This window comes from Saccostrea cucullata, unplaced genomic scaffold, assembly GCF_032062105.1.
Source record: "Saccostrea cucullata isolate Sc308-1 unplaced genomic scaffold, CSIRO_AGI_Scuc_v1 ctg2964, whole genome shotgun sequence".
In the NCBI taxonomy this organism is placed as follows: domain Eukaryota; kingdom Metazoa; phylum Mollusca; class Bivalvia; order Ostreida; family Ostreidae; genus Saccostrea; species Saccostrea cuccullata.
The window spans coordinates 1-6,850 of NW_026934630.1; the positions used below are offsets into that span (position 1 = coordinate 1).

General features: G+C 30.8%; 1 long non-coding RNA gene across 2 annotated transcripts; it reads right to left on the minus strand.

Annotated features, from left to right (window-relative positions):
- Positions 1 to 3,187: 3,187 nt before the first annotated feature.
- LOC134241073 (uncharacterized) lies at positions 3,188 to 6,519 on the minus strand. 2 transcript variants are annotated; one of them, XR_009986575.1, is made up of 4 exons: positions 6,052 to 6,519; positions 5,673 to 5,777; positions 5,214 to 5,376; positions 3,188 to 3,983 (listed from the first exon to the last, which is right to left on the minus strand). It is a non-coding gene; the product is annotated as an uncharacterized LOC134241073 (long non-coding RNA). The 2 variants fall into 2 exon arrangements; XR_009986574.1 differs by lacking the exon at positions 6,052 to 6,519 and having other exon boundaries at positions 3,189 to 3,983; positions 5,673 to 6,039.
- Between the last annotated feature and the right edge of the window lie 331 nt (positions 6,520 to 6,850).

The window sequence follows — 6,850 nt, forward strand, 5'->3', positions numbered from 1 at the left end:
AAAAAGTCAAAAGTTTACATCGGATACACAGGTAAAATATCAACATATATTAAATATCACATTTTCGACACGTGTTTAACATATGTTCAACATATGAATTTTACCTGTATATGCCTGTGTAGAATAACTGAGCAACAAAACTTTCGGGCAAACCTCGAACCTAACAATATCATATCAAAGTCATTATACATTTATGATCACTTATATCCTCTTTGTCTTAGTAAGTATAAACTTTGGAACATCTTTAACCCTAAATTGTATTTAATTTCCAATGCAGTACAGTTAACGTTACAAATGGAAATCAGGCGCGGATCCAGAAATTTTTCAAAGGGGGGTTGTAGTATTTTTTAAATGGGGGGGGGGGTTGAAGGCGAAAACAGTTAAAACGTACGTTGTACACATACATATAGTTAAATAACTCAATAGAATATCGATACAGGGTGGAGTATGGTTTTTGAAAGTGGGACGTTGATCAATATGGGAAAAAGTACTTGTATACATTACCAGACAGTTTTTGAAAAAGAAAGGAAAATAAATCTCCGCACCTGAAAATCCTATTTTGTAAAGGGATGGGGTTTTATTTTGTTTTTACGACCGAATTTCTTTATATATTACAACATTAGCCTTTCGCCTTACATTTTCTATAAACACAACAACAAAATTGGAACTTTCTTATTTCTCTTTCTTTTTTGCAAATCCAAAGGGGGGGTTGCAACACCCGTAACCCCCCCCCCCCTCTCTGGATCCGCCACTGGAAATATTGGCAATTTTTCAAGATAAAAATTACATACTTTATTAGGATAGGCGGTTCTTTTTAGGACTGCAAATACTGATATAGAAGAAATGTAATGTGGTTCAAATCTGCATGTTGAGGACATTTAGATTTTATTTATTTAAACTTGTCAAGGGATGTCGGAGTAACATGATTATAGAAAATATACTTGCAGTTTAGAGGTCATCTATAAATTCCAATATTGCAAGGGCATTACCAAGTTAAAAATCTTAGTTTAATTTATAATTCTTTTCAACACTATATGTAGTTTGTGAAAAGTGCTGCGAACCTATGTAGATTCCACTATTTAATTGCTAAAATTTAATTTTTTAGACGGCAGGTTGAATATTTTGCTTGTCAACTACATTAAATATAGCTATTTAATTATTTTATTTGAAATATTTCATGAGGTTTGCAGCACTTTTCAGATATCTAAATGCTTCTTGGGTTTATGTGTAAAAACTTGGCAAAATACATTGATGGTATGACCTTGCAATAAATCGATTTATTAGGGCACTTGTATTACTGTTTTAATAAATCTACATAGAAACACACGACAATATCACGGACAGTTCATGTATATAGATAAAATAGTAAAATAGACATCGCATTCAAGTTAAAGGCCTTTTTCATAACTACAAATAATATTTTATTTGAGAACAAAAGATATTTTTCATTGTACATAATATGACTTGATCAGCCTCTCACTGTGTATAAACTGCGTCATTTTTGCGAGATGACGTCATATTGACAAATGCATTGCGATCGATGAATCGTTAATATTTTGTCGTGTGGGATTTAAGAAACGACACAACTGCATGTAATAGTAAGTTTTTATGTAGTCTAGGGCTATTCAGCATTTAAAAATAACAAATTATTTCATTTTGTGGAATTTTTAAGACCTTATATTTGTGTGACGTCATAGTAAACATTTCTCGTATAAATTAGGCCCCGCCACCTTACTGTAACCTTAACTGTGCTGCGAAAAGAAAATAGTACGGAGTGATGGGATAAGTTATATATACAACTTCCCTTAAATCACTTTGGATTATGATACTGTAATGTTTCTATCACATACTTATTTAAATGATTTCTAGGCAACAGAAATGAAAAATATAACCTAGTTGTAAAGCACATTCCATGTTTTGGATAACGCTTGCGACGAAAGGTCAAACCTTTCTCTTCTAATCTTGGACAAACCTCTAACAACAACGCCAAGCTGTGAATAAAATAAATAAGTTTTGTGTAACAAGTAAGGCTTGCATATTTTAACTTTCAACTAAAACTATAAAGAATTGAAATAAAGATTTAAATTATTTTTATTCCAAACATCTTACCATTCAGAGAAATGTTTTCATATGAAATACATTGAAATAAAAAGAAAATTATGAAGAAGCCATTTTGGAAAATCTCATTTCAACCTTAAAATTTAGCAAAAAACCTACTGACTGTGAAATGGTTTATGTTCGAGCAGTGATGATTGATTTTCTTACAGAGTTCCCCCCAAATACACAACAACCTGTTTTTGACACTCTTTCTGATGATATATTTGCGCCCTGTAACAGGGCTGTTAAAGCTTTCAATATCAGAAGTTATATATTGTCCAACCTGGTCCTTACCACGATATCTTTTAAGTTCTTCGGAAGTCTATGGGTGACCAATGATGGTTCCTTAACCCTTTCTCTTCCGGCGCATTTTACGTGATTTTGGAGGCCTTTTGACATGGCATTATTAAATTATTTCTAACTTTTTTATCCAAGGGGAAAGCTAGGCATAATGCATACCATTTTGTAGGAAATTTCTTACAGATGATATTTTATGACTGTTTAGATACTCAACCACTGACCTTATTAGTAAAATTGAGGTCAAAGGTCAATTAAGTGCAAAATTTTATGGGATTTTTTGATACTTTTTCATCTTTAAGCTAAATATTAAGTATGATGCATGTTGAAATAGGAAATTTGGGATATACCCACAAAAGAGCATTATACTGTACTACATGAAACACATAAACTTTTTTTTGAATTCTGCATATAACTACTTAAAAGGGGTTGCTAAGCAACGCAGAATTCTTTAATTTTCGGGCAGAAATTTTCATTTTTTACTCGTCCTAGACACATTTATGCATCCCAGCACATATAAAAGTTAGATGTGAGGTCATAAAATTACAAGGGACATACAACAGATAAATTGTCTTAAAGTTTGGACTCATTAGAACTATTTTTAGGAGGTCAAAGGTCAAATAAGTGCAAAAGTTGCATCAATTTTTTTCAACACTTTTTAATATTCTTGCCATAATTTTACACAATGGATGCTGAAATGGAAAATTCTGAATATACTCTCAAGAAGGGATCAGAACTGCAATATCCATGCATCATTTTAGTTTAAATATCTGTTTAATGACCTTTAAGTGGTTGCTAAGCAACATCATTTTAAAGTTTTTGGCTATATACATGTTTGTTATTTCACATTCTGGACACATTCTAGACATTTTTTGTATATTTCATCATATTGTTTGTAAGATATGGGCCATAAAGATGAAAGAACATTTTTGTATTAAAAATTGACTTTTACACTCTTGTTCTTCAGGGGGTCAAGGTCATATCAGTACAGAATTCTGCTTTAAACTGTAAGTAAATATCAATTATGAAATGCTTCAAACATGGATAAATCATCTAATAGTTGACGTTATAAAAATGGCGAACGACAAAATTTGCAAGCAAAAAATTCTGGTCTGCTTCTTACAAAGCCCTAGCAAAACATGTATACTATCTTTTTGTTAAACAAGAAATCCATTCTCTTGATGCCAATAAAAATAATCTTTATTTTCATGGATTTAATCAAGCAAGAAAAAAAACTAAATGATTTCATTACAAGATTTTTCTGGTATAACAGAGCTTAAAGGGTACAATAAAGACTTGACATGTTATCTTGGAGGGAAATAATAATAATAGATAGCATTGGCAATATTTAACGCAAAACTGTTTAGTCAATAAGTTGAAAATTTGACGCTTATATCCAAATATACAAATCCAGAAATATTGCAAGATGAATTCCAAATCAGACTGAAATCTTCAACAAAATGTTGAAGAGCACTTTTACTTTGTGTCCACCATTCTTTTATTAACTGTCATTTCTCTGTAAGACTGGAGGAAATTCTTTGACTTGTCCATTATTATTTGCTGTCAAGTACAAGTGATCAGCTTCTATCCTGTAAAAGATTTAAGTATTTTGAAACAGATACATGTCATTGTGTATATAAATTTATATTTATAAATAAAATTAAGAATGCTTATATTACTACATTTATTTGATTTTCCTTTTAAAATTAAAATTGTATTTATTATGTGATCCAAGTAGTTAAATGATATTGTTAAGTCAATGTATCAGGACTGATAATTCAACAACCTTGTAGTAAACCATCATGGTAAAATTACTGAACTAAAACAAATAGCATATATGGCAATCTGACTAAAGCCAGACCTCTGTTTACGCTATCGCAACATGTAAAAAAAATTGGCATTAGATTGCTACGAAAGCCAGGAAGGGACACGTAAATTTTTCAAAAAAGTAAAAAATGATGTCGAATCAAATTAGACAATTCAATCCCACGTATTACTAAATTGTTCCCTCGATTTATGAGATCTCGAATTACACAATCCGATCTTAAGGATTACTAATTCGCCCCCTTCATTCATGATTTGAGATCTCGAATTACATACCGGTAATTTGTTTTCACAGATTGATAATTCAACATCTCGATTTGTTACAACGTCAGTCTTATGATTTTGGAAATCTGTGCTCTTGAATTTCATTACATATATTTACAGATACATCCAACCATTTTAATCAATAAGTGTGTTCTATTTATTTTGTTTCAGCAACCGGTCGTTTCCAACCTCTTTCTTTACTAATTCAACGTATATTTATTTTAGAAATATTATGATTACACAGGACCCATATTCACTTTTACTATCTAGGACTTTCAATTATTCTAATATACAAGTAACACAAAAACCTCTAATATTTTTTGTTGTACAAATATCAGTACTAGCACATGGATTTGAAAATGTTCATGTATTTTTCTCATTTTGGACCGTAATATGTAATAAAAGTTAGGATGTAAAATACTACAATATTCTATTTTTTAAACATGTATTACCATATCCAATATGTACAGATAAATAATTTAAACGAAAGTATGGGAAGGGTTTACATTCCTAGGGAATGAATCATTTAAACTAAGAGAATGAATTATACAATCTGAGATAACGGATTGTGTAATTTGAGGGAACGAATTGATAATCTGTGAGAATGAATTGGCAATTTGTTATAACAGATTGTCAATCCGAGAGAACGGATTGTATAAATCAAGAACTCGGTTTACTTTTATAAATTTTAAAAATTCTATGTCCCTTCAAGGCTTTCATAGATTTCATACCTGCATGGCTGCCAGGGTTGTAAAAAAAAAGGAGACAATAGACTGCAATGTTACTTCAGGGCAAAATTCCTGGGGCAAGGCTGTTCGTGAGCATGGGAGTTTTGATAAACCATCCAGTGAGTTTGACCACCCATGTATATGATGTACCATAATTAGAACGTGTCTGAAAAATTGGGAAAATGGAAATTCTAACCACATAATTTATGCAGATTGGAAATACAAAAGCAGTCTATAAAAACAGCTTGTTCCATATCTCGGCATTCATTCAGATACATATTACATGTCTAAATAATGTGTCTGTATGAAAAATCAAGCATCATAAGTATTATGTGTTTAAAACACTTATTTTTCAAAATATAAATCAAATGTTTATAAACTTGTATGAATGCGATATCATGAGACTTTATTTTTTGAAATTTTAGAAATACAGAAATTTTCAATACCAAAACAAAAATTTACCTGTTCATTGGTGTCCTTACATATTAATTGACCTTCGTAGTTCATGGTGGGCTTAGAAAGTGGGTATTCACAGATGAAAGTATTGTTGCATATGGTGAAAGCACCCTAAAATTTCAATGTGAAAGTTGTACATGTACACACTGGTACATTGATGCTGAAAACAACTATCCATTATTATGACAACTTTGATTTTACTTTGAACTTACGAGTGATTGTCAAAACCATCAAAGTTCAAAAACAACGCAAAATTGGCTGAACGATACGAAACACGCACACTGAAACATAAAGATCTAGTACATGTGTACATTTAGTTTTCTTTTGAACGTGAACTAATGCGTTTTAATCTTAAACTTTTCTGTCAATATACACGTATTCTCACCTGCTAATACCAAAGGCATGTCCATACTATTTGATTCATTGATGTGAGGATCTTCGTCGTGAAATAATCATGAAAATTGACGTTCAGATTTAGGATCATGTTTTTGTTTACAGCTATCACAGCGGAAACACGTGTTTGTTTCAATTCGTATCAACTCATACAGTGATGAGTCGTATTTATTTATAAATACGAGTTTTTGTATTGTTATAAAATATAGATCTAATTAAATTGCAAATTAATAAGTATACAGTATAACAAGATACAACAATATTTGAAAAATCTGATTGATTTTTTTTTTTTAGTAAAGATCGACGTTTCGGAAATCTACAATTTTTATCAATATTGCATATCACTTCATGAAAAATACATCATTAGGGCCTACATGTAGATGAATAAATCAATATTCACTGAACACAAAAGGCAGAACGAAAGTATAATTTGTTTTTGAAATCTATTTTTTTTTTGTATTATGCATTATGATTTATTTCAGTAAAAAATATATTTAAATGGTCAAAAAAGTCTTATAAAAGAATTTGCTGTTTCGAGTAAGACGCAACAATATCGACCTTGACGTTAATTTCATGTACATGTAAATATTGACCGATTTTTCCATAAAAACTATGCGAAGGTCACAAATTCAAATTATTGTAATTAAGAAAATACTGAGCGTAAGAAGGCCTATAAGGGCTTGTTGGAAAGGAAATTTTCTCTACTTTTACCAGCTTTATTTTGTTTTCCCTATTTCAACACAGAAATAAACGTAAAACTGAGCTTTGTTTAAATATTACGAATAAAATCT